The sequence below is a fragment of the Kogia breviceps genome, chromosome 4 (genome assembly GCF_026419965.1).
Source record: "Kogia breviceps isolate mKogBre1 chromosome 4, mKogBre1 haplotype 1, whole genome shotgun sequence".
NCBI classification, from domain to species: Eukaryota; Metazoa; Chordata; class Mammalia; order Artiodactyla; family Physeteridae; genus Kogia; species Kogia breviceps.
Window position 1 is genome coordinate 117228447 of NC_081313.1, and position 27938 is coordinate 117256384.

General features: G+C 48.6%; 1 non-coding gene across 1 annotated transcript; it reads left to right on the forward strand.

The window, feature by feature from the left end:
- Nucleotides 1–27938, forward strand: LOC131755118 (uncharacterized). Its single transcript, XR_010840250.1, has 2 exons — nt 1–91; nt 27752–27938. It is a non-coding gene; the product is annotated as an uncharacterized protein (transcript).

Consider the following 27938-nt stretch of genomic DNA (forward strand, 5'->3'; position numbering starts at 1 on the left):
GGACCCTACCCACCTCCTCAGGGGTACCCCTACCAAGGATACCCACAGTATGGCTGGCAAGGCGGACCTCAGGAGCCTCCTAAAACCACAGGTACTGTGATGTGAATGGGGCATGTATACAGTTGGTCCTCCATATCTGCAGGTTCCGCACCCACTGATTCAACCAACCACCAGATTGAAAATATTTGGGGGAAAAAAATTCCAGAAAGTCCTAAAAAGCAAAACTTGAACTTACTGTGCTCCAGAAACTACTTACATAACATTCATGTTGTATTTACAACTATTTAAATGACATTTACATTGTGTTACGTATTATAAATAATCTAGAAATGATTTAAAGTATATAGGAGAATGTGCGTAGGTTATATGCAAATACCTTTCATATAAGGTATTTATATATAAGGGACTTGCGCCACCGCAGATTTTGGTATCATGTGGGTCCTGAAACCAGTCCTCCGTGGATACCGAGGGACGACTGTATGTGTATTACATGGGTGTGCATTGTGTGTAGTCCAACGTCACCAACGGAAATGTTTGCATGTTTTCTTTGGCAGAGAAGAAACTCTGGCCTTTGTTTGCCATGGTTGACATTTCCAAAGCTTGGTGACTGCTTAGGGTGGCTTCTAACTCCTGAGAAGGACTTCTTTCTTGGGAGGGCTGAATCAATTCTGCCTCCTTTCTCTTGTCTCCTGTGGGGCTGATGACTTCCTGGCCGACATGTTTTCTGAAGGCATCTCCTCGAGCACTGAGAGGGGGCAAAGTACCAGTTGGATTCTTGCTCTGGCAGCCAGTTTTGCTTTTCAGGTTTAGCCTGTTGGGGTTGTTTTATCTCTCAACTTGTTGACCCTCAAGTCATCCTCTTGCCCCTGCTATTGGGGTTGGTTTGCTTTACTAATATGTTTTCATAATTCTGTTTAACCTGCTAGCTGAGTTGTCAGCAGGCTTATGAGTCCTTCTTGTGTGCTGGAACAGTGCTACTCAAAGTTTACTGTGCAGACAAGTGCCAGTCCATGAGCAGCTATCAGGCTGCAATGAGATAAATACAGAAAGTGAGAATAAAAATTTTAAAACTTTGAGAGCAATTTGACATTGCTGTGACATTCGAGCATGGAATCTTGCATTTTACAAAAAGTAGCAGTCTGTGAAGGGTTAGGAAGGAAACATCTTGAGAAGCACTGTGCTACATGTCTTGGTGACTGTTATGACTATTTTATAACCTTTTGGTTTGCAGAATAGTTGCTCTCTTAGAGCTTTCAGCTTTTGAATATAGCTCATTCTTACGGACTGCTTATTATGTGCCAGGTGCTCTCCTAAGAGCTTTATATACATTCACATTTAATCCTTGCAACAGTCTTATGAGGTTATTCCCATTTTACAGTGAAGTAATTGAGACACAGAGTGGAGTAACGACTTGCCCAAGGCCACCCAGCTAGAAATGGCAGACCCCAGATTTGAATCCTGAAAGTTTGACTGTGGAATCTGTACCTGTATCTTATTGCTGTACTGTTGTCCCTTTCCTGTCTTTCTGACCTGACACATTTGTCTGAATTTAGGGCCTTAGGCTGCCTCAGAGATTTTCCTATAGTTTAACCCCTTACTAATCAAAAGTAGTAACGGAAGTGACAGTTCATTTTATTTCAGAATTTGAGGGTTCTTTACAATGGGTGGATGCCAAGGAAGAAAAATAGGTTTAAGAGGAATTTTGCGCTCAATACGGGAAAGATTTTACTTTTATGGTGTCAAGTCAGGGGCTGTACTGAGATTGAATAGATTTGAATACCTTTAAAAGATTTAGTTTATCTTGAAAGAAAACTTTTACAGTCCAAGGTTCTGTTTTGTTGTAAATTGTTATAACATGCTTGGAGGACTGCAGGAAATACAACCAGTATAAATCAGAGCAGTTGGCATACAGATCTATGACATCAGAGGGGGATTTCCTGAAAATAAATCTCAGTTTCTGGGGTTTCTGCTTCAAAACAAGGTAACCCTGTGATGAATGAAAGAAGGCCGACTGAAAAGACCACGTGATATATGATTCCGTTTATGTGCATTTCAAGATTAAGCCAAACTAATCTATGGTGATGGAGATCAAAATAGTGCTTACTCCTGGCTGTGGTGTCGGAGGCTAGGGTAGGGTTTGTTATTGACTAGGAAGGACACAGGGAAACTTCCGGGGTATTAGGAGGTTTTTTTGTTTTTTGTTTTTGGCTGCGTTGGGTCTTCATTACTGTGTGCGGGTTTTCGCTAGTTGTGGCGAGTGGTGGCTACTCTTCATTGCAGTGTGCGGGCTTCTCACTGCAGTGGCTTCTCTTGTTGAGCGCAGGCTCTAGATGCGCGGGCTTCAGTAGTTGTGGCTCGTGGGCTCTAGAGGCACAGGCTCAGTAGTTGTGGTGCACGGGCTTAGTTGCTCTGCGGCATGAGGGATCTTCCTGGACCAGGGCTCAAACCCGTGTCCCCTACATTGGCAGGCGGATTCTTAACCACTGTGCCACCAGGAAAGTCCTAGGAGTATTCTTTTATCTTAATCTAGGTATTCTTTTATCTTAATCTGGGTATAAACATTTTCAAGCCACACACTTAATATTTGTGCACTTTAGTATATGTTATATGTCAATGAAAAAAAAAGCCCAGCATTTGTATTAAACAATAGATTCAGCCCAGTGCCTCCCTAGGTTGTGTCTTTCACCCATAGCCCTCCTGGTGTATGGTTTGTAGGCCATTTCTGGGCCTGTATTGTTTATACTGACTGTAACTACCGTTCATTGGATTTGGAACATTATAGAGCTTGTCTAGAATAAGTGCTTCCTGGGCTCGGTGGACCTTGTCCCCTCATGCAGAAAATACTCACAGGTTTGGCCCTCTTTCTTACCTTTGGTGTAATTTAAGTATCACATCGGCATTTTTGAGAAAAAAAAAAATCTTAATTCTTCTTAGGATTAAAAGGCTTTTTTATTTCAGTGTTATCAATTTATCAGTGATTTCATAAATGCAGTTGAAAGCTGTTTAACATCCTTTTCTACAGGATTTCTCTCTCTGTCTTCAGCCTGTGCATTGTTAATTTCCCAGACCTGTTCTATACCAGGTATGGCAAGGGATGCCAGGTGGTCAAGTTCTCTCAACCTGGGGTCCAGGTTCTGTGAGTGCGACCCTCTGACCCCCCCCTCACTAAAGGATGTGCTTTTTAGGGACCCCTTTCATTTCTTTCTCTTTGTATTATTGCTCCTGGGATCCCCAGTCAGACTCATTCTTGAGGCCCGTATTCCAAGCATGTGTGTTTGAGCTCTCTGCAGAAATTGAAGGGTTTTTTTTCTCTAGCAGGATGATTTTAGATGTATCTACTACTGCATATGCCATCTCTCAGCTGAAGTTCATGTGTGTAGTCCCTTCTGTTAATAGCTACCTAGGTGGAAATTATTTGTTTTAGGGTCTTAGCTACTCTTAATTGTTGTCTGGTAATTAGTAAGGGTTTAATAAAGTGTTGAATGGACAGGTCGGTGGGTAGATGGCTAATCTAAGCAGAACCTTCTTTGGTAGTCTATTTTTTAGTTCAAATTTCATTTTTTCAGATATTGTATTTTTAAAATTTTATTTATTTATTTTTCGTGGCATTGGGTCTTCATTGCTGTGCGTGGGCTTTCTCTCGTTGTGGCGAGCAGGGGCTACTCTTCATTGTGGTGCGCAGGCTTCTCATTGCGGTGGCTTCTCCCACTGCGGAGCACAGGCTCCAGTAGCACGGGCCTCAGTAGTTGTGGCACGCAGGCTCAGCACTTGTGGCTCGTGGGCTCCAGAGCGCAGGCTCAGCAGCTGTGGCGCATGGGCTCAGTTGCTTCGCGGCCCATGGGATCCTCCTGGACCAGGGCTCGAACCCATGTCCCCTGCATTGGCAGGCGGACTCTCAACTGCTACCCCACCAGGGAAGCCCCTGTATTTTTTTTTAAGCCTTTGTTTTTCTCAGGAAACCAGCTTTCTGGAAACCATGTGATTGGAAGCAGCAGGTGCTTGTGGGAATGATGCTTCCCAGGGAGCACACCTGCAATATGTCAAGGGTCTCCTGGGGAGATTTTTAATAATAATAACAACTATACCAACTAGTATTTCTTGCACTAGCATTAGCTTCAGGTAATCTTCATAATGACTCTGAAGCATTAGTCCCATGTTATAGAGGTGGAATCTGAGGCTCAGAGAGGTTGTGATTTAATTATTTATTGTATAACATACCACCCTGAAACTCAGTGGCCTAAAACAACAGTGATTTATTATTTCTCATGATTCCGTGAGTTGGATCTCTCCTGGGGTCACTTGTGTGACTTAATCCAGCTGTCAGCTCGGCTGGAGCTGAAATGTCCAAGACTGCCTCACTCATGTGACGAAGGCCTGGGTTTAGCTCCATGAGGCCTCTCTCTACACATCTCCCTTTCCACGGCAACTAGCTTCCAAGAGTGTGATAGTAGCAGCTGCCAGGCTTTTAATGGCTAGGCCCAGAGCTGGCACCACCTCACGTACCCTGTATTCTGTTGCTCAAAGGCTGGCCAGATTCAGCAGGAGGGGAAATAGATGCCATCTCCCCCGACTCCTGCTTTTTTGGCAACAGGTTTATTGAGATACAATTCACATACCATACAATTCTCCCATTTAAAGTGTCCAATCCAGTGGGTTTTGGTGTATTCAGAGTTGTATGACCATCAGCACTGTCTAATTCCAGAAGATTTTCATCACCCTGAAAAGAAAACCCTTTGTCAATCACTCCTGATTTCCTTAACTCTCCTCCTACATGAATCTACCTTCTGTCTCTATTGATTTGCCTGTGTTGAACTTTTCTTATAAATGGAATCATGTAGTATGCGCTCTTTTATGACTGGCTTCTTTCACTTAGTGTAATGTTTTCAAGGTTCATCCATGTTGTAGCAACTATCAGTGTTCCATTCCTTTGCTAAATATTTTATTGTATGGATATACCATATTTTATTTATCTGTTCATATTTTATTCATCTGTTCATTAGTTGATGGACATTTGGGTATCTGATTTTGAGCTATTTTGAATAATAAATAATGGCTGTTATAAACATTGGTGTAAAATAGATTCCATCTCACTAAGAGGAACAGCATGTGAATACAGAGTGAGAAGAATCATTGGTGGCCATCTTGGCAGACAGTCCACCACGCTCCAATCTTTCCTTTTAACAATTCACCTCTCTCCCATGTGCAAATTATACCCATCCCCTTCTAAGACCACCAGATGTCTCATCCAGTAACTACCTCGGCTTGAAGTTAAGGATGTCACCATCGAGGATGGCCTCTAACCAGCCATGCTGCTCCCTTCACTCCCTACTCCTCCTTCCCACTCTACCCAACTGTACAGAGAGATCAAACAGAATATCAGCACTTCTGTGAAGCTTTCCCTCCTGTATCCCACACCTCCCATAGAATTTACCACTCCTAGGTGCTTCAGCTGCACCCCATACAGACTTCCCTCAAAGCATCTCCTCTCTCCAAATTCAGTTAGGTTTCATGTTCTCTCTAATTTACCTCTTTAATGTCTGACTCCAGTCAACCTTGCTCATACTATTTTAGTTTAAGCTTCCACCATTTGTGTTGGTCAAGACTCTTGAGATTGCAAGTGTCAGAATCTCAGCCTTAAATATTAGCCAACAACAGAGGATCGTCAGAGACCTGAGTAAAGGCCCCAGATGATAGATGGTCACCAAAACAGACAGAAAAAAGGAACACTGAGGGAACAGAGGTAACACAAGGAGCAAAAACCCTACTACAAAAAAAGGGGGGAAATCTTCTAATATTCTTAGATATGTGGGGAGATTTCTTACTGAAATAAGAGTAGGGATGCTGTATAAAAAGCAGCTCGGGATACAAAAGCACTTAGACAAGGAGCATGTGTCAGCCCAAGGATTGGGTTCAAAGACCCATTTGGATAGCCAGGTCTTGCCAAACCAGAACTTAAGGCTTTTTGCCACAGGTGGAAGCTTGACGTATGTTTTGGTTATCTATTGCTATGTAGTAAATCACCCCAAATCTTGGCATTAGAGATTCTATAATTTGGGCAGGACTTGGCAGGAAAGATTCATCTCTGCTCCCTGGGCCTGGAACATAGGAGATAACCAGTGTGCTGTGTTGAGTATGTGTACTTTCTACCCTTGAATGGGATTTACAAACTTTCCTTCTTGGCTTTCATATTTATAGCTGTCTAAAGGGGCACTATTGGGTTGGCTTACACCAATAATACAGAGGAAGAAGCTGTTTGGTTTGGCAGATGCTTTGGAAGGGAGACAGGGATGGGAGCATGACTGCTGGCTGTCTCACTGCTGGGAGGGGTCACATGATGCCCATGCTGAGAAGCTACTATGCTTATGTGTGTCCCGTCCAGGCTTGGGCTTTTCCACTCTTACTGGCTTGGTTTGACCCTCTTGTTTCCCATGAAGTTAATTTAAGTTCAGTCGTATTCTGTCAACTGTTTCAGTTTCAGTGAAATCTTGTACTTCTGGTTCATCATAACAAGAAATTGTTCTTTTGAATGCAAAAAAAAAAAAAAAAATCCAGTATCCCTTTTCACCCTCTCCCTCCTTCCACGTGGCCTCTCAGTGTGGCTGACTTGGGCCTCACAGTGTGACAGCCTCAGGAGGTCTGGGCTCCTTAGGCATTAGAGTGCAAAAGTGGCAGCTGCCAGGCCTTCCTTTAAAAAACAAACGAACAAAACTTTTCAATTAACTTCTAATTTTGAAAAAATTCCAGACTTACAAAAGCTTTGCAGAAATAGTACAAACAATTCTGTATACCTTTCACCCAGATTTCCCCAAATCTTCTGCAACTACAAGGTAATGATCTCCCTGGCTTTTTTACTGCCCAGGCTCAGAAGTCTCAGCACATCACTTCCACCACACTCTCTGTCAAAGCAGCCACAGGTCTAGCTAGCAGAGATTCAAGGGGAGGGGAAATGGACTTTACTCTTGATGGGTGGGTGACAAAGCCACAGTGCAAAATGGCACATGGGTGGGGAGATCTTCAGAAACTCTACCCCCAAGTCCCAGTGGTGATGGGTGAGCTCATGTTCAGTGAAGCATTCTAAATAACAAAACTCTAGGTTCTTATGAATATGCCATACATAGTAAAAAAACTGTTTAAAGTGAAAATTAAACACAACAGTATCTCCAGTCTTAGGTCAGAAGATAGGCCATCTGTCTTTTTAAGGAAAATTCTGTGAATTGGTTAGAAAGTCAGGAAGTCCGAGGTTTTTAAATTCTCTCACCAAGTGGTATGGACTTATATACACTACCAAATGTAAAATAGATAGCTAGTGGGAAGCAGCCACATAGCACAGGGAGATCAGCTCGGTGCTTTGTGACCACCTAGAGGGGTGGGATAGGGAGGGTGGGAGGGAGGGAGATGCAAGAGGGAAGAGATATGGTGATATATGTATATGTATAGATGATTCACTTTGTTATAAAGCAGAAACTAACACCCCATTGTAAAGCAATTATACTCCAATAAAGATGTTTAGAAAAAAAAAGAAAGAAATTCTCTCAGCAAAATTGAAATGGCTCCCACTCAGATACCTCAAATCATTGGAAATCTTAGAGTTCTCAGATGATTACCCTTCTGAGCTCATGGAAGACATCACTCATCGATTCTGGCTCTAGCTGCTCAGCCCCAAATTTGGCTTCAGAATCCTCCTTACCGAAGGATCCTAGGCAGCCACTATGAGTGAGGCTTGAATTGTTAGGTAAGATGAGGCCATTTTACCATTCCTTGCTAGGCCGAATCCCTCTTTTTAGAGATACTAAAACTGAAGTACAGTGAGGTTTAGTGACTTGCCCAGGGTCCACGAGTTTTGACTAGGATGTAAGTCCTGATTCCAAGCTAAATGCATGTCTTCTTTATGGCCTGCTGCTGCGATCCAGCACTGATTCCACAGCAATTCCCAGACACCTTCCCTCCGCCTCCTCCCTCCGCCTTGCACCCCAGCCACCGAAACAAACACAAAAACCTGGTAGTTATAAGAGGGTGCCACTTGCCTAGTAGACAGGTGAAGTGGAGTGTGATAAAATCTGGGTTCAAATCCCCTTATTAACACGAGGACCTGGGCAGATTGTTTAACCTCCCTGATCTCTGAGTGTGCCTGCCTCCCCTTGTAAGCTTCCTGAAGGTGATTTTTTTCTCTCCTTCATCTCTGCTTCCACAGAACCTAGAACAGTGCTGACATGTGGTATATGCTCAGTAAATATTTGCTGGATGGATGGAGATATCACCAGTTCGAAAGGTGGTTGTGAATTCATGCTCCGCGTCTGGTCCCCTTTCCCTTTGAGCCCCTTCCCTTGCTATTTAACGCTTGTGAGTCCATATACTGCGGTTTTATTCATATTCTTCTGGGTTAGGACCGATATCTGACAATGTATCGATGTAAAATAAAATGAATTCTGCTTCAGCAGAGTCCTTGGGATGCCCCCATGGAGTTCAGAAGCCTGATTGGCCTTTGAACCGGATTTCTCAGCCTGTAAAAAAGTGCCCCTGTTCTTGCTGTTTGTAATTTGAAGAAGCAAAAGGGGAGCACCTGTTACAGGAGAGCCCTGCCGGGTCACTGGCCAACCAGCAAGAAGCTGTGAGCGGCCTTTCCTCAGTCCACAGTCAGAGTGCCGGCTGGTAATATGGCATGGTGCCCCTGCACACTCCCTTTGGTGTCTGACACCTGCTCTCATCCCTCAGCACAGGGATAAACGAGAAAGGAGTTTAATGGTCTGGCATCTCTGGTTAACTGGCTTGAGGTCTGGAATTACAGCTTGGCTTGTTTGAGCCTTTTATGCTTTTTTTTCATCAGAAACTCCGATCAGGCATCGTCATTGCCCTGAGAAGACTTTTCAGCATGGATAAAGTCCAGCTCAGTACCTTCTTTCTCTGCCAGGCATCAGATGACAGAATGTCTCAGCAAGGACACTGCCTGGTGCCACCTAAAGCCGCATTGGCTTAGGAATCTAGGTGGAGTTTCTCCAGTTCCCTGAGCTTCTGTTTCCTTATCTGTAAAACTGGTATTGTAGGACTGTGGCGAAGCGTAAACAAAGTCATATACCATGTAGAGTGTATGGGCAACGAGGGACTTAGCACCCTCCCTTGGCCCACACCACTTTTCTGAATTTTTGCTTGTGGTTGGGTGGGGGTGGTGAAGACAGGAAGCCCTCAGGGGAAAGGTGGGGAAGCCAGTTGCTGAGGGTCATTCCTGATCTGCCCTGAGAATCCCCACCCGCCTGCGGCAACTGTGGGACGGACAAAGTCATGTCATCTGCAGTTTGTAGCCTTATAACTGGTCTCCCTCCTCCTGCTCTTGCCCCCTGCTGTCTGTTTTCTCCCCAGACCCTCTAGAAGCTTCCCTTATCACTCAGAGTAAAGGCCAGTCCCTTAGGGTGACCAGCCTGGCCCTCCGTGAGCGGGCTGCCCCCATGCACTGCTCCACCTTCACAGGCCGCCCCATTCCCACCCCGACCTTGGTATTTGACACTCCCTTTCCCTCTCCTCCAAAATCGACTTGGCTTGTGTCCTCGTGGTTCTTGCTCAGCTGTCACCTAGTCAGAGAGGCCTTCCATCCACTTTCCCTCTCCCTCTTCCCCATTTAGCCAAGCACCCCAGCCTGGCACACTCTCCCTGCTATGCCCACCTCTTTTCTCTTCCCAACACATTGTTCACATGTCCCTTGGCTGCCTTTCTCCTCCTGCTGGAAAGTAAGCTCCTTGAAGGCAGGGACTTCTGTATGTCATGTTCACTACTCAGTTCCAAGTATGTGCTGACTGACTGAGTGTCCGCTCCCCCAATGTCCTCTGCCTGCACAGGTGTCTTTGCAGCATTCTACTTCCAGCCTTACCTTGGGTTCCTGTTCCTCCTCATCTCCTCTGTACAGAATCCTGGGAGTGGCTCTAAGGAGCTGCTACTGACTGAGTTTTTGCTGTGTCACGCCTGGTGCTGAACACTGTATATCCATCAGCATTTAATTAGCGTGACAGCTCTATGAGGTTGGTCGTAGTAAAGAAGAGTTTGCCCAAGGTCAGAGCTAGTAAATGGTGAGCAAACATTCTAACACCATGTGTGACCTGAGAGCCTGTTCTCTATGACGGTGCCCCAGAGGCTCCACCACCAGGAGAGGTGCCAGCGCCCGAGGGCTCTGCCCTGTTGCTGCCTTCCAGTCTGGCCGAGGTCCGAGCTTGGCCTACCTTGTGCTGCTTCCTTCTTGGTCTCCTGGTTTATCCTGATCTCTGCCTTCTTCATGGCAAGAGTTGACTGTCTTGCGAAATATTTCTTTATATCTTATCCTCACTTTATCTTTGTTCAGTTAATTCATTTAACCTTCGTCCTTCCTCTTGCATCTCTTAGCACACTTTCTGGGACGTTCAGTTGAATCTTCTAGTGCCCAAAGGGCATTTTCATGGAACTCCTTGGAAAAGTGCCCTTAGGTCTCACATGGGCTTGGGCCAGCATCTTTAAAACTTCAGCCAGCCCTGTAAGAATCAGGAAACCTGTGGTTTCTGACTCAGCAAGTAGGTCTGGTCACATAGACTCTTTGCTATGAGAAGAGAGACAGACCCAGTGGCCACAAGGAGAGAGGTCTCTAGAAAGGGAGGAAGAAGAGGAAGATGAGCAAGGAAGGGATATGAGAGGGAGACAGTATGGTTCCCAGACCTAGCACAGTAGCTGGTAGTTAGTAGTGCTTCCAGAAAGATCTACAGAAAGCATGAAACCTCAGGGCCTATCTAGATGAAGGTGCAGAAACTGGGGGCAAATGGGATGGTTGCCAGTGGTCTGATCCAGCCTGAACTTGGCCCCTCAACTAGGAGAAGGCAGGCTGCTTATAGGGTCCCTCTGGGATGTGTGGCTCTTGATAAGGGCTCTGACCCCAGCTGTTTCTCTCAGCACTGCAGGGCCCCCCTTTCGCTATCTCAGGGAAGGCAGGGACCTTCCTGGCCCATCAGACTTAGAGCTTGCTGATTCTTGCTTTGGAGGGGAAACTGCTCCTTCTTACTTTTTGTCGTGGTCTACTGGCTTCCATTTAGTGGAGGCTTTGCTACCAGCCTGGGTTTCTATGTGATAGGCAAGAGGTTTTGATTTACCTGAGGATAAAAAAGTTTTGGTGGAAGCAGTTCCTCACCTAATGCTTGGGCGTGCCAGAGTAGAACCTATACAAGTTAAGGGCTCAAACGTTTCTTTTGCCCTCCTTAATGGTTTTCTATTATTTTTAGAATAAAGACCAACATTCCAAAAGGTCTTGAGAGGTCCTTCATGATCTAGCCTTGCCAGCAGATTCTGTTTCAATTCCTCAGCCTCACCGGGCCTCTCCTCCCGTATGGCTTTTGCAAACGGTATTTCCTCTGTATGGCTTGGAAAATTCATACCTCTCTTGACTCAGTACAAGTAACCTATTAATCCTTCCCATTTCACTCCTGTGTCACTTCAGCGATGCTGAGTGATACCTTACCCCCACCCCGGTCTGGGTCAGCTTCTGTCCTTCATAGTACTCTCTGGGTTTGTAATTTTACAGCCTTGGCTCTAGTTAGAGAATTGTGGTCTCCACTACTGTCTGAGAGCGTCCTGATAGTAGAGACCTTGTCTAATTTCACTGGCCACTTGATTCCCCAGTAACTACTTGTCGAGTGATTGAAGATGAGAAGTTTAAGAATAACACAGGGAACTGCTCAATATTTTATAACAACCTGGTTGGGGAAAAAATTTGCAAAAGAAGAGATATATGTATAACTGAATCACTTTGTTGTACACCTGAAACTAACACAACATTGTTAACTAACTATACTCCAGTATAAAATAAAAAGTTTAAAAAAATAAAGATATGCAGGAGAAAAGACAGGGTGAGTTTCTGGAATAAGCTTTTTCAAGTGTTAAACTCTGGGTTTGAGTTTTCAGAAAAGACTGCTTTGCACTACTTTTCACTCCCTCACATTATTCATTTTTTGGTCTGGGTTCTGAGCAGAATATTCACTGTGGAGCACTGTTGCAATACTGGCAGTCACAGGTATGTGAATTATCAGAACTGAGAGATGCAGCTTTGGGTCATTTTTGCCTCCACTGAGTGTTCTGGTCCCTAAACATAGTAACAACTCTCACAGAAAAAAAAAAAGTTTTCCCATTCATAGTCCAGATACCCCATCATCTCAAATCTTTTTTGTGTTATTTCCTAGGCAGTTCTTGCTTAAGTGCACGTGTCATTTGCACCTGGCTGCCATTGTAGTGTAGATTCCATTGTGAATTCTGTTTTCCCCCCAACTTACTTTGTCATAAGCAAATTTCCTATAAGGCAGGGTTTCTCAACCTCAGCACATTGACATTTGGACCGGATAATTTTGGCCGGGGGGAGTGGGGTGCTGTCCTGTGCATTGTACAATGCTTAGCAGCATCTCTGGCCTCTTCCCACTAAATGCCAGTGGTATCTGCTCAGTTATGACAACCAAAAATGTTGTCCAGACATTACCAGATTTTCCCTAGGGGCCCAGAACCTGCCTTTGAGAATCATTGTGATAGAGTCTTCATAATGAAAACTGTACGTTGGGCTTTTGAGCCCAGTGGAGGAAGAGTCCTTCCTAATCAGCTTCATCAGAAGCTGAAAAATGCATGACTTTTTCTGGTGGCCTGCCCAGGACGAAGGCTCCGGGAACTTGGAGCTATAAAGAATTCCCTCTTGACCTCTTACTGGACAGACAGGCTTTGTTTCTGAGCCTCTCTGCAGGTGGGACGGGAGAATCTGGGTGTTTGATACCAATTCCTAGATTAAAACCAGGAGAGCAAGAAGAGTTTAAAGCCAGTGGTCTAAGTTTTTGAACATATTAATTATTAATTGTTGAATAGTTAATAAATAATAGTTAAGTAAAAGAGCTAATAATTATCAAGTGGTTACGGTGTGTGAGGCACTTTTATGTGTTAACTCATTTAGTCCTGAGAACAACCCTCTGAGGTAGATCTTTTCTCCTCCCCGTCATGTAGATAGATGAAGGAACTGAAGCAGAGAAAGCGTGAAACTTGTTCGTGGTCTTACAGCTAGGAGGTGGTAGAGCTGAGATTCAAACCCACCAATCTAACCACAAAGCCTGTGCTCCTCAGTGACTACCATTTATTGAGCACCTAGTGAGGTGCCCAGCTCTGGGCTGAGAGCTTTATGGACATGGCTTCAATTCTTGCAATAGTCCTTCCAGGTAAGTGGTGTTATCCCAGATCTTACACATGTGGAACCTGAGTCTTAGAGAGGCTGTAATGTCTTGCCCATGGTTCCCCAGGTGTCTGACCCAGAGCCTGACATGCTTCCATGTGTCATGGGACCTCCCATGAATGAGTAGAAGGTTTTTTGTTTGTTTGTTTGTTTTTTAACTTTGCCTTCCTTTCTTCCTTGGAATCTCACCACTCACTCCTTCAACAATTGTGAAATGCCTTGTGTAATTTAGTGCCAAGCACTAAATAAATGTTACTGTTTCTAATTAGATCTTGTTCAGATGCTTTATGTACATTATTTTTAATCCATACAGTGGTCTTGGTGGTTTCCTATCAGAGATGAGGACACAGGTTCAGAGAGGTGAATTAACTGGCCTAAAGTCAAAGAGTAACTCACTGAGCCATGAATTGAACCGAGGTCTGTCTGGTTCAAATTGTATTCTTAACTTTCATGCTCATTTGCATTCCATTAGGAAATACCCTTGAAATACTTCAAAATATTAATAATATTTACATATAATATTTTATATTATATATACAATATTAATAACGTGCATTGTTAACAGCAGTGAAGAGGTGGACTCTCTGAGTATGATGTGTGCTCTCTGGGACACTCAGTTGCAACTCTTTTCCTTTCTTTTCACCAAAGCAGATGCGATTGGCCTTTAGTGAGTGAACTGGGCTCTTGGCACCAGTTTTGATTCTCATTCCCCGTATTTGTGACCTCAGGCTTTAACTTGATGGATCTGCTTAGCTAGGCCCGCGCTTAGATGAAGTCCCATTCGCCTGTCCCCTGGGCCCCGCCCTGTGACTGCACTAGGTCTGGGAACTGGCGTCACATGAAGACAGTCTGGTCCCGAGGACACTGGGGGACCGTAGTCTCCTAAAGATGGGTTTTTCCATCTTCTTGGATATAGAGACACAATTTGTTTTGGTCAAATGCTTCATGTAAAACACTCTCTTTTGCCTTTTCAAAAGCCTTGGCCTGCCCAGCGCTCAGGGGTAATGGAGTATGAAAGGGCAGCTGCTCTTTGCAGATCCAGTTTACTCAGCTGGCCAGGGAAGTGTGCTCAGTTGGCTGGACCGGGCTGGCCCAGGAAACAGGGGTGTTTGAAGTCCTACCCTACTCCCAGACCACTTGCCCCCAGGTGCAGCCAGGGTTTTCTGCTCTAGTACTGCATTTACCCAGACTTGAAACTTGACGTATGCCTTTCGTTCACATCTCGCATAAGCTTTTAAAAGTTAGGTTGATGTAAACAATGAGGAAATTGGTTTGGTGGGCAAGGAAAGGAAGGCTGCTTGGGGTAAAAGGCATCCAGGGAAACTGGAAGGTGCAGGTGGGATGTCAGGTCTCTAGGATTAGAGCCAGGACTGTGGTGTTGGGACCACCCTGTGAGTGAGGTCACCTAGGGTGGCGGGGGCCTTTCCCTAGGATGCATCCTTCCAAATAGCAGTGAGGCATTAGCTGTGCTGAGAGGCTGGCCCGGGGCCTGAGCACAGTCCGTGTGGCTCTGCCTGCAACCCCGTTGTGGCCCAGCGCCCAGGGGCACCTGCTTCCCGGTGGTCAGTATGGTTAGCCGCAGGGGAAAAATCTATATTCTGCTTACATTGTGGCTCCCCAGAGCTGAGACGCTCCAAAAAGCGGGACGCAACACAGGACAATCATAACTAAAATGCTGACAATGAAGATGGCGAGGGCTGGCGTCTGTAGATGAGGCCTTAGCCCAGCGTTCACTGACACTAGTCTGGGGACCACGCCCAGCATGGTCAGGGGCCAGAAGAGTGGCTTTATCCAAACCCTGATTTAGTGCAGCTCTGCTGTATCCCAGGCCACTACTCCTGGGGTGCAACCGGCTTCTCACACAGAAAAACATGGCTTCATTCTAAATTACAGGAGTTACTTTTTAAATTACAGGAATATCTCTTCTTTATCGAAAGTAAATAATCCCCATTCTTTTGCTATCCAGAGACGGTAGTTAACATTTTTGTATAAATCTTTTGGTCTGTGTTTAGTTTTTTATGATGCAGCCCTTTTTGAAATTTGAGTAGTACGTTCATCTCTGTCCAGGAGATATATTTGCAGCTAATATAAATGCTACGTAAAAGTGTTGTTGGGTGTTTTGGGTTTTTTTCTTCATCTTAAATTCATCAATCCGTGTACCCTCAGCTGCATCTTTGTCCTGTAGAATGTGAGTCTTGCGAGTGGCAATCAGTGGTTTCCGGTGAAGTCTCCATTGCAGCTGTCAGTCTCACGCTGCTGACTTCATGCTGGGCGCCTCCAGCACCCCCCTGCCCTTTCCCCCCTCCCCCCCACTCTACAATACACAGTGCTTTTCCTTCTAGCCATTTTTTTGTTTTACAGCAGCAATAATACTTATAATGTATTATGTTTACTTTGTGCCTGGCACTGTGCTGCTTTTCAAGGTATTAATCATGTAATCTTTAGAACAATCCCAAGAGGTCAGTGGTGTTACTGTCTCCGTATTTCAGGTGAGGAAGCCGAGCCACAGACAGCTTAAGGGAAATGCATTTTACCGAAGTGGACTATGCCAGGTGTAGTGAGCTCGGCCCCTGAGCCCAGTGAACCTGCATCTGCAGTGGCTGGACCTTGGGGGCTACAGGGATGAAGAGGACCCAGCTCCTGCCCTGAGAGCTGGTCTGGCGGGGGCTGAGAGACCCACTGGCACTGGCCAGTGAGTGGACCATGACAGTATTTGTAGCCTGCCCTGCCCTTCTGCTGTTGGACACTTGCCTTGGCTCCCTGAGGGAGTGACTTCCTCCTCCAGGAAATATTGACTTTCCTATCCATTCTTCTGGAAAACCTTATCAGCTCGCAGCCAGGAAGCTTGCTGCTGTGTGCCGTCAGGGCTGTAACTCTTTTAGTTTTGAGAGGCCAGTACTGCTTCCCTCCTTGTTCCCCTGCTGGCCTCAGTGGTTTTTTTTTCTCATTATATCAGTGGTGTGCTGCGTGTCCAAGCTAGGATCCTGGTTGGAAAAGGTGGCTCACTCCCTAGGGTGTCCTTACGCATCCTCAGCCTCCTAGACCTTAGAGGCTTTCTGAAGCTAGAGAAGGGCATCCCCACCACCGCCCCACACACGCGCAAGTACATGCACACGCGCACACATTTCCCTTAGAGCTTGCACCTTGGTGTGTGCGGTGATGTGGAGAGCTTTGTTCTTGGTGTCCCAGGCATCAGAACCTTTTCCCAGGGACACAACCTGCTTAAAGACCATAAATTGAGAAGAGCCTAGGAAAGATTTCAGTGCTTTTCAATTGCATTTTCCTTAGGGGAAAAAAACCATTTCCATTAGCCTTACTTTTTGGTAGTGTCTTGGTTCCCTCTGAACTTTTCCATTTAACCCTGAAATGAGTCCATTTGGTAGCCTGGGATACCTTGTCAGCCTGGAGGATTTTGGAGTGTGCAAGATTCTTTTCGAGTTGTTCTTAATGGGTAAAAATGGACTTTTGCTTCTGAGAGTAGGTGTATCATGGGTAGTTCATAAAGGATCAGTATTCTCCGGCCCCGTCCCCTCCCCCCAAAAAAGCCCTGTCCAAGTACCCTCGGACAGCCATGGGTAACCATGAATTCCTCAAGGCTGTGGGCACATACCCTAGGCCTACAGATATGAAGGAAAGGCTCTCAGGAGGTTGCTCTGGAGAAAGTGTCTTCTGGGGCTGTGGGGCCGACTCTCCCTGGCCCAGCCAGGCTCGGGCCCCTGAGCTCCTTTTGCTTGCTTCACTCTTTCCCAAGATGATCTCCTAGTCACATGGTTCCCTTCTGGGATAGAGTGATGGCCCTGATACCAGGGACTGCCCTCAACCATTTCAGGAAAGTTCAGGATGAGCCAAGATCTCTTGAAGGACTTAAACTGACAGAAGTGGGAGTGACACCCTTCCTTAAGAACTTAAGACTGACAGGGTCTTCATATTTTTTCTTTTTCTTCTTTTTTTTTTTCCTCAGTATGAGGGCCTCTCACTGTTGTGGCCCCTCCCGTTGCGGAGCAGCACAGGCTCCGGATGCGCAGGCTCAGCGGCCATGGCTCACGGGCCCAGCTGCTCCGCGGCATGTGGGATCTTCCCGGACCGGGGCACGAACCCGTGTCCCCTGCATCGGCAGGCGGACTCCCAACCACTGCGCCACCAGGGAAGCCCCCCATATTTTTTCTTAATAGTGCTTTGCCATTGCTTCAGAGAATAGCCAGCTAAGCCTGTATCTGCAGCTTGCTCACAAGGTAGGCTGGAAACAGCTTTTCTAACTGAGGTAAAAGGTGCCAGACAAATCGTTCATTCACTCATTCATTCGTTCACTCATTCATTCCATGTCCCCTATATGCCAGGCCTACCGAGCGCCCTGTGCCAGACTAGGGGCATGGCGTGGTGAGTGACGCTGGCGTGCTCAGCATTTTTATCCAGGTAGAATCAGGAGCTAAGGGTCACCAGCATTCGTCTTGGAGAGCAAAAGGAATTCCTAAGCAAGACCTTTCCCCTGTGCAGGCCTGGGAGAAGGGCAGGGAGGGTGAGGGTTTGGCAGGAGGATTCTTGGTGGTCGCCAGCTCCAGCTGCTGTCGTGGTGGGGCAGGCCACTGGGACGGCTGTGAGGTTGTGCCTCGTTAGGAGGCAGTGCCCCTGGCCCTCCTGGGTCATCTCCCAGCAGCCTGGCATCCACAGGAGGTGGCCCGGCAGTACCTAAGGGAAACAGACACCTCTTTTACCCTATTTCCTGTCACTTGTTGGTTCTTCAAAATGACCTCAGTTCATTGTGTAGAAGGAAAAACTGTCTACAGACTCTGCTAGCAGCCTTACATAATGCCCATGTTGCTTCCAGGTGTCTCAGCAGTTAGGAAGTCCTGCCTTCTGTCCTTCAGGTCTCTGTCTTGGGAGTAACAACAGCAGCTAACAAAAACCAAGGGCCTGCTGTATACTGGGCACTGGCCTATGTGGCTTAACTCATTAAGTCCCCAAAAACCCAATGACGGAAGAGGTGCTATTACTATTCCCATCTTACAAGTGAGGAAACTGAAGCTAGGAGAGGTTGTCACCCTTCAAAGTGGCACTGAGAGCGGACCCCGGGGGATACGACTCTACAGCCACCTCTCCTCATCTCCACGGTGTTGCTTGGCGAGCTGCTAGGAGGCTGAAGTCTGTTTGTGCTGTGATCTCAGGGGCGCTCGTTCTCCAAACTGGCGGGGCTGTAAATCCACCGCTTTGGGCAGCTGAACCCTGCTCAGTGGATGGGGAGCAGTCAGCTGCCTTCCGTCCTTCCTGACATGTTGGAGGCTCCCTGCGTACCCTCGCCACCTCCAAGGTTACTCTCACCTAGTTTCCCACCTCAGCCTTTCATAGCAAGGATTAGCCTGTCTCTTCCTGTTTCACTGGAAAGGTGGTTGGTCATGCTGTTGGAGACTTGTTTTTGAATTCAGCTTCAGTGACAAGCTGGCTAGAACTAGTAGAGTTGACCATGGAAGGAAGTTGTCTTCCTGAACCCCAGCCCTGCCTGCCTAGCAGAGTTCTAGTCACAGCCCTGCAGGCCAGGCCCTCGCCTCCCCTTCTCCCCTGGGGAAGTCTCTGGCCTCACGTGTGCCAAATGGCCCATCTCAGTGGATGTGGTGGTGGTTTTCAGGACCCTTGGTGGTTGACTTTTGGGTGGCTTGTGGCGGTGTTACACAGAACAGCAGGGACTGCTGGGGACTGCTTGGCAGAGCCCAGGCACCCCCCACCCCCACACACACAGAGTTCTTTCCAGATCTATAAGGATGACCTTTGGTGCTGTGAAGTGGTGGGAGGTGTGCTTTAGGGGGCAGAGGGTGGGGGGGGGGCACTCGTTACAGGTGTGCCTTGCTTGAATCACCTGCTCACCACGCTCACTGAGAGTGGCTCTCCTGTCTCGTCCCTCCCTCAGAGCTCACCGTGTACCAGGGCTCTAAACTGGGGTGCCTTCAGGTGAAAATACAGCTGTTTTTACTGTCTGCCAAATTAAGCTTGACCAAGGAGGAAGAAAACAACCTTGGGTGTTTTACATAAATGTGTCTCCTGCTAGGGCTGTTAATCAGTAACTCAGGAACCTGGTACGTGCAGAAGCCAGTTGTCGTCTGTATACCTAAGATAAAGACACGTTTTGTGTTCAATAAAAGCGATATGGTGGTGTTTGCCTTGTTAGAAAATGCAGCAAGACCTATCTGGATGAGGCTTCTGAGGCCGGCACTCAATGTGAGTCAGGCTTATATTGCCGATGGCAGAGCAGCCTGTGCCTGTCTCTGCCGGGGCACTAATTGTAAGAACCCGCAGCCACTTCCGCGGTGATCTCTGCCCATCTGGGCCCATTCCAAAGAGCCAGCTCCCTTCAAAGGAGCCTCTCCACTTTTTTTCTGTAACCCAGTGCCTGAAACCAGAAAAATAATTTTCCTGGTTTCTGTTTAGCATCCAAAATCATGGCAGTTGTTGTCTTATATTCAGGGGCCGCTGACAGTGGGAGTTTGAGGCTTCTGAGTCTATTTCTGTTCTACTCCTACCTTTTCTCTCCTTGCTTTGTTTCTGTGATTCCCTGGTTCCAAGCGTCTTTCCTGCTGCTTAGCAGGGTATGAAATAATAGATCGTGCAGTTCATCACCATCACCACCACTCCCTCCTTGGGGCAGGGGGTGTCAGGCCATGATGACTCTATCAGTCAGGAGAAGCCAGGGCTGTAGCACAGCCTGGGCCAACCTAAAATGATGCCTGTTTCTGGGTGAGCTGCTCACTAGCCAGCATTTCTTTAAATTTTCTTGTAAAGGAAGGAAAACAAGGACAGGGCAGTAGTAGGATTGACATTCCTCTCCCCTTAGTTCATTCTGAAAGGCCCTGTCCTGATTCTGGATTCTAGTTGTTGAATATTGGTCCCCCCGCCCCCCAGTATGGTATGTCACCATGCACTTCCTCAGATAGGTCGTTGGCTCTTCTTTCCAAGGTGTCTGTGAGCTGCCTGAGTCAGGGACCGTGTCTTTCATCCCGGACTCCCCTGCAGGGTTGGCTGTGTCAGGGAAATGAGGAGTGAGCATGTGGGGTGGGAGGGAGCCTGAGCAGAGTACCCGCCACCACAGCAGCTTCTGTCTCCTGCAGCATGTCCTCTGCGAGGTCTGGCTGGAGCGGTCTGGAGGGGTCTTCGGGCTGGAGGGCAGGTGGGCACCTGGCAGACAGAGCGGACCTCCTTTTTTTTTTTTTGGTGGTGGTATGCAGGCCTCTCACCGCTGCGGCCTCTCCCGTTGCGGAGCACAGGCTCCGGACGCACAGGCCCAGCGGCCATGGCCCACGGGCCCAGCCGCTCTGCGGCATGTGGGATCCTCTCGGACCGGGGCACGAACCCGCGTCCCCTGCATCGGCAGGCGGATTCTCAACCACTGTGCCACCAGGGAAGCCCAAGACCTCCTTTTTTTGATGGCTGTGATGGGCGTCTAGCTGTCTGGCCTCAAGGGCAGCCCGGGGGACAGCAAGATCAATCACACCACCAACCCAGGAGAACTGAAACAGCTGCTGGGACAGAATGTCCCTGAGCCACCAGCCTATAGAGCTTTGCCTCCTGCAAATGCAGCTTCCATATCTCTTTCCCCGCAGGGTGTTGAGATGCCTGGAATCCTCATGAATAAGCGGAGGATGAAAGAATGTAGGGTTTACCATTTGAACCACTTTTAAGTGTACAGTTTGGTGGCATTAAGTCCATTCACGTTGTGCAACCATCACCACCGTCCATCTCCACAACGTTGTTCATCAGCCCAAACTAGAACTCCTTACCCACTAAAAAATAAATCCACTCTCCAGTCCCTGGCAACCACCTTTCTACTTTCTGTCTCTATGAATTTGGCAGCTCTAGGTACCTCATGTAACAGGAGTCATACGGTATTTGTCCTTGTGTGACTGGCTTACTTCACTTAGCGAAAAGTCTTTAAGGTACACCCATGTAGCAAATGTCAAAATTTCTTTCCTTTCTTAGACTGAAGAATATTCCATCATATGTATAAACATGTTTTATTTATCCTTTCATCCATCGGTGGACACTTGGGTGGCTTCCACCTTTTGGCTGTTGTGAACACAGGTGTGCAAATACCTGTTCAAGCACCTACTTTCAATTCTTTTGGGTACAAGTTGTAAAGCACAGGAGCAGGATGTCTTTTGAAGGTCAGTTTCTGATGACTCACCCTTCTCCACTGAGGGCTCGACAAGGTAGCTTTACTCACTGCCTAATTTTAGACTTCAACATAACCACCACTGGTCACTTGTAACATCAGGCTTCATTTTGATATTTGATAGGCTTTCACAGCATGTTAAAATTCCAGTTTTACATATTACCTGTCACTGACTACACTTAGCTGGCCACTTCCTTGTGACTGTGGAGGCACCCTTGTCACTCGGTGGTGGGCGTTGACACTAGGCAGTGCGCCTCATTACACCCGGCTTGCTCGCGGGGGTGCAGGCTCTTGATGACTTTGCCCCTCCTAACCCGAGTTGGGCTGGTCTTTTGGTCTCGTCCCCAGACCTGGCTTCATCCTGGGACCCGAAACCCTGAGCCCGTTGACAACTGAGGATGTTGAGGTCACTTGTCTTCTACTCGCAGCAGCTTTGGTCAGGCGTGGTGTTACCCCCAAGGTCTGCTGGTTCTTGTCATCTGTTTTCGTTTCATCCAGTTCTTACACAACATTTAATGTTATTAGAATTATGCATAATTTCTCTCCTAGGAAAGTAAAATACTTTTCTGAAATACCTTGGCATTTGGAGTTGCTGCAAGAACTGGTGTTCCCTGCATCAGCTTAGAACCAGCCCTAGGTCCCCCATCTGGGGGATGATGGGCTTTTGATGGATTCACCTGTCCTGTCATGCATGGCTCTCTCTACCTCTGGACGAGACTTCCTTTGGCCAGCGCCTGTCTGTATTTGTCAGACAGGTTAGGAAGTAGAGATGGGAGCACAGGGAGAAGACCTGCACCCTGCACTTGAGGACCTCATAGTCTAGTTACAGCACTTAGAAACCCTGAGGATAAACTAGCCATTTCTGAGGCAGTCCTGTTTTCTTATCTTTTCCAGTGCCGCAAGTAAAAGAAAGCATTGCCGGCCTACAGAGGGAAAGGCTCCGGCTCTTACCCCCAGGCTCTGTTCTGGGCCCTGTACCACATGTACTGTACACGTAGCCTCCCCTTTTCATCTAAGGACTTCCCTTGGGCCCGTCTCTGTCTCGGTGCTGCATTCTTCTTAAGGACTGCTTGGTATTTCTAAGACTAAGGTTTTTGGATGATTGTAATGATAGTGTGATAGCAGCAATTCAGAGTCAGAAAGATCCTTGATGGGCTGGGCCAGGTCAGGAAGGCTTCTCGGAGGAGATGCACTGAGCCCCAGGTGGTGGGTCCTGTCCTGTCAGCGATGCAGAGGAGGAGGAAGGCGGCCTCTGTTACTTTTCTGCTGCTCCCGGGGCTGACTGTTGCTTTCTCCTGCTCTGGCACATGGCATTAGTACACGCTTAGTACTGTGCCACCGTTTTAGTGCCCTGATGGTCGCCTTATTGGGCTTGGTTTTAGATGCTGGAGGATGAAGGGAGGAGTTTGCCAGACAGCGGATTAGATGCTTCTCAGAGGATCTGAAAGATCTGTGTGAGGTGTGGAAGAAGAGCCTTTCACATAGTAACCCAACCTGGAGCAAGATCTCTGGCCTAAACCCTGGGAGCTAATGAATCAGGCAGCTATTTCTGGAGCTGACCTGTAGGAGAGGCAGGTGAACCATTTCTCTGGCAGGGAGAGAAGGAAGAGGCTGTTAAGGGTGCACCGCCGGATCCGGGAGGCAGGCAGGCATCTCTGCTCAGGTGTCACATTCTGTCCGGGAAGGCTGAGGACAAGCAAGTGGTCTGGGAGGGACTGCGGGGTCAGTGCCACAGAGCCTTCAGGTCTTCAGCCGGTGGGTGGGTTGTCACTAGGCATGGGCCTGGCAGTCAGGATGCAGGTGTGTCTCTGGTCCTTGGGTTATAGCCCTTGTGCTCTTGTCCTGTTTGTTCCCATGCTAACCGGGTCCCTCTTCTGTCCCAGGCTCAGTATATCAGCTCCCGTCCACTGTCCTGGGCTCTCCCTGAGGTTTCCAGAGTCACACTTCCCAAAGATGTAACCATGTCTCCCCAACCCTGAACCTGGGCTCTGATACCATGTGGTTGGTTGAGGGCAAAGGAAAATTGACGGGGGGAGAGAGAGAGAGAGAGCGGGAGAGAGCGAGAGAGAGAGCGAGAGAGAGAGCGAGAGAGCGAGCGAGAGCGAGCGAGAGAGCGAGCGAGAGAGAGCGAGCGAGAGAGAGAGAGAGAGAGAGCGAGAGAGAGAGAGAGAGAGAGCGAGCGAGAGCGAGCGAGAGAGACAGAGAGAGCGAGCGAGAGAGAGAGCGAGAGAGAGAGCGAGCGAGAGCGAGAGAGAGAGACAGAGAGAGCGAGCGAGAGAGAGAGCGAGAGCGAGAGAGAGCGAGAGAGAGCGAGAGAGAGAGAGAGAGCGAGAGCGAGAGAGAGAGAGAGAGAGAGAGAGAGAGAGCGAGCGAGAGAGAGAGAGAGCGAGAGAGAGAGCGAGAGAGAGAGAGAGAGAGAGAGAGAGAGAGAGAGCGCGAGAGAGAGCAAGAGCGAGCGAGAGCGAGAAAGAGCGAGAGCGAGAGCGCGGGCAGTTGGGCTGAGAGCAGGGCCCGGAGTTGCTGGCAGTTCTCCCTCCAGCAGTCGTCCGTCCTCCTGCTGTGGCGTTACTGGAGGTGGCCTGGCTCTCTTCATCTGCCCCCTCCCCTCATAGCGGCTTTGGGCACACCCCTCCCTTGCACTGGACCTGTTAGCCTCTGCCCAGTGAAGGGCTAGCTGACCTTGCAGGCCCTTTGCTTCCAGAACAGCCTGTGACTCTGCCTCCTGGCCTCTTGCTTATTTCTGAGGCTTCTCCCCTGAGTCCGGGTGAGCCCCCCAACCCTTCTCTCTGCCAGTTTAGGCCAGCTCTTTAGTCGGTCCTGGGAGGGGTCTGCCTGAGAGTCACTCATTTGAATAACAGTAATAACAACAGTGAGCATTTATTGAACGCTTGACGTGCCAGGCACTGTGCTGTTAGCGTTTTGCATGCCTGATCTCTTCATTTTCCCAGCAAGCCTGTGGGGTACAGATTACTGACATTACTCCTATTTTACAGCACAGGAAGCTAAGGCTAAGAGAGGTTGTTACCTGCCCACGGTTACATGGCCAGTGAGTTAGATGAGCCTATATTTAAATCCAGTTTGATAATGGCTTTTAAAAATCTCTGTTCCTAAATTCTAATTGTGGGGCCTCCCACTAGAATGGAGCAGTGTGTCTTTGGGAACTGTGACCTGGATTGGGGCCGCAGTATCAGGTAGGGAAGGGTTTCTTCCCTGCTTCTCTCCAAACTTCCCACCTCCAGACTCTGCTGACAACCCACTGCCTACACATCCCACCACCCCTCCTGCTGAATCTCGGGTTCCTGCGAAGAGTTGTTGGAGCCTCTGGGGCCGCTTTAGCAAGGAGGAGGGAGGGCTGGGGAGATGGGGACAAGCTTTTCTGAGAACACAGCCAGTGCCCCCTGCACTGGGTTGTCTTTTTGTGTGCTGTCGGGTAGGGCGCAGAGCGCGGGCTGGGTCTGTGCTAGGCGGTCTCTGCCTGCGGGAGGGATGTGCTGATGCACACCTTGTCCGCTGCAGCCGTCAGCATCACTGGGGTTCAAGGCGGTTGTCTCTGCTCCGTGAATACGGCCCTAAGTGGGCTCCTGCCTCCTCATGGCAAAGCTCTCCTCACCCTGCTTTCCACAGAGACCAGAGTTCTGCGGCCACCAAATACAGGCCTCCGTGTTTGAAGCCCAAAGGAATTTCAGCCCATAGAATGAATACTTTTCTTTGGATTATTAGTTAGCCAAGTACCAGCCTTCACACCGTGCACGCACCTGGAATTGGGTTTCCTGACGCATGAAGGGGAGTCATTGGCCCCACTCCCTTTCAGGAGACCTTCCGGTGCTCTAGTGTGGTATGACACTCGCTGAGCCAGGGCTGGGCTGTGCCTGCTGACAAGCAGCCTCCCTCGTGGGGGCAGGTAGATCCGATCTGAGTCTTGCAAAAGCAAGGGAATTTGGCTGTGAGGTGCCCAAGACCCTTATAGGTAGGGCTCAGTAGCGGGGTTGCTGAACGTGGCCGGATACAGACCCATGGGATCCATGCAGCGTGACTGAACAGTCTTAAGTGGCCACGGAGGAAGCGCTGTAGGAAGGAGGAACCTGGATGTCTTTGAGCAAAGGAGTGACTCGATGGACATGTAGGTGTAGAACAGTGGGAGTGTGCCGCATGAGGAGCCAGGAAACTGGCATGTCAGTGCTACCTTCTAGTTGACTCTGGACGGACCACATAGCCTTCCCTCATGCCGTTGCCTCCTCTATGAAATGGGAGCACAGTGTGTTCTCTGCCTGTGAATGTGTAGGGATCTACAGACTTCAGTCCAGTGATGGTGAAGAAAAGGGTGATGAGGGCTGAATCTGGGAGCAGCAGGCAGGTGCCTTGGTGAGAAGGCATGTATCCCACGTCCCAGCACTCTGGGGTGCTGCTGGAGGGCCCCAGAGGCAGAGCAGAAATGGAGAGGGGATACTTCCGGGACGAAGGAGTGGAGGATGAGCCCAGTGACTGTTGCTGGGGTCAAGAGAAAGCCAAGGGCTGGGGCACACGCTGCTTTCAGGGTCAGGTGCGAAGGCACTGACGTTGCCGACAGCGCTGCTGAGGGAACAGGCTGGTAGGGCGGAGAGCAGCAGCGTGGGGCTCTGCTGAGGAAGTGGGAGGAGAAAGAAGGGCAGGATGCTGGCGCTCACATGGAGAGGGAGAGAGGGGAGCCGGGGTGGGGGGTGGTGAGGGACCCGAAGGTGGCCCCTGGCGGACCATGGATTCCCCAGGGGTTTGCAAAGGCTAGACTCACTGTACCTGCTCCTCGGTGCCCTCTTTCTGCAGGACCAGGCTCCGGTGGGCTTCTGACTACCTGCACAAACCCAAAGGGGAGTAAGAGAAGAGGCTGGGGTTGGTTTGGGAAATGCCACCAGCTCGTGTTGCTGGAGAGGGAAGGAGTGGCAAGTGGGGCTGTTGGGGACCTGGCGTGGGAGTGTTTCTGGCTCATGGGGCTCGGTCTTAGGAATTGCACCAGCGCGAGGACCCTCTGGTCTCTGAGCTCCTTGTGGGGAGGAGTGGTGATTTGATACAGCTGCTGCTTGCCAGGTTTGCCCAGTAGGAACCCCAGCGTGTGCCCAGGGCTGAGTCAGCAAGGCCTGAGGGGAGTCAGAACTGCATTGAAGGCAAATCTGATGGGTGAAACTGAAGGTCACGGGGCCAGGCCGGGCCGTGAAGGGAGCAACATAACTGGGAGCACAGGTTAGGGGAGCTGGGCCGAGGGGGGTCAGTAGGTAACTGTGACACTGGGGAAGGCATCCAGGACTGAGGCCAGGGCCACCAGGGAGCCCAGATCAGTGGTTGCCAGCTGCCCTCAAAGAAAGCCCCTGGAGCTAGCCTAGCACTGTGGCAGAGGCTAGAAGAGGTCCGAGCTCTGCTGAAACTGGACAGCCCTCCCTCCTGCCTACAGGACCCTGGCAGTGACAGTGGAGGAGCGGCTTTGAGTGTGGCTTTGGAACCCGGCAAGCCTGGATTTGAGAAAAATATAAAATGCAGAGCAGAGGAAAAGCCCCCACCCCTCCCACACTCTGACCTTTGTTTCTTGCATTCTTTCATAAATCTGTATGTGTATGTGTGTGTGTATATATCCTTTTAATTGTACAAAAATAACAATGCACTGCTATATACCTTTTATCCCTTGCTTAATTTACTGGCAACATGGAAGAACCATCTCGTTCTTTTTAATGGCCACTTAATATTCTATTCTATGGTATGCATTAGCTTACCTAATCAGTCTCCAGGTGACAGACATCAAGGTTGTGGCTAGTTTGGGGTTATTTTGATACAGCAGCAGTCACAATGTACACATATTTTTGAACAACGGGACAATTATTTCTGTAGAAGAACCCTAGATACAGATTTTCTGCGTCAAAGTTCTATGCACCGCCCCTCCCCGCCCCCCCACAAAGGGGTTTCTACCAATTCATACTCCTGCAAACAGAGTTTGAGAGTTACAAATGATAGTAACAGAGCTGTTGTGAGGATTAAATGAGATAATGTGTAAAGCTTTCAGCCAGTCCCTGCCGCATCAGGCTGTAGGGCAGGCCTCACTGCAAACTGGATCACTTTGATGAGTTAAGTGCTGGGTTGGGTTTCATGGTCAGCTTGGGGAAGGGGAGGTGGCAGGAAACAGTGGTCTGACAGCTGCTGAGCAGATGTCACCTTCATTCACACATCCAGGAAACTACCTGATGTGGGCCAGCCACTGGAGCGGGCATGGAGCAGGGAACCAGAGAGCGTGGCTCCGCCTTCACGGAGCTGACAGTCTGGAGAGAGAGGGAGACCTCGAACAGGTCTTCACAGATTGTGCTAAGTGCTGCTCACAGTCCCCTCTGACTGGGTCTCTCTCTTCCTGCCCCCGCCCCTCCCCTGCGCCCCAGTGTACACGTTGGAGCAGGAAAGGAAGACGGACGACACCGGGTGTCTGGCGGCCCTGGCCGCGTGCTGGGCTGCTCTCTGCTGCTGCTGCCTCCTGGACAACTTGGAATGAGCAGCCAAGACCCAAGTGCTCCCTGCAGGCCTGCTACCTTCTGTTACTGGAATAAACAACTAGTGCTGCACAGTTTA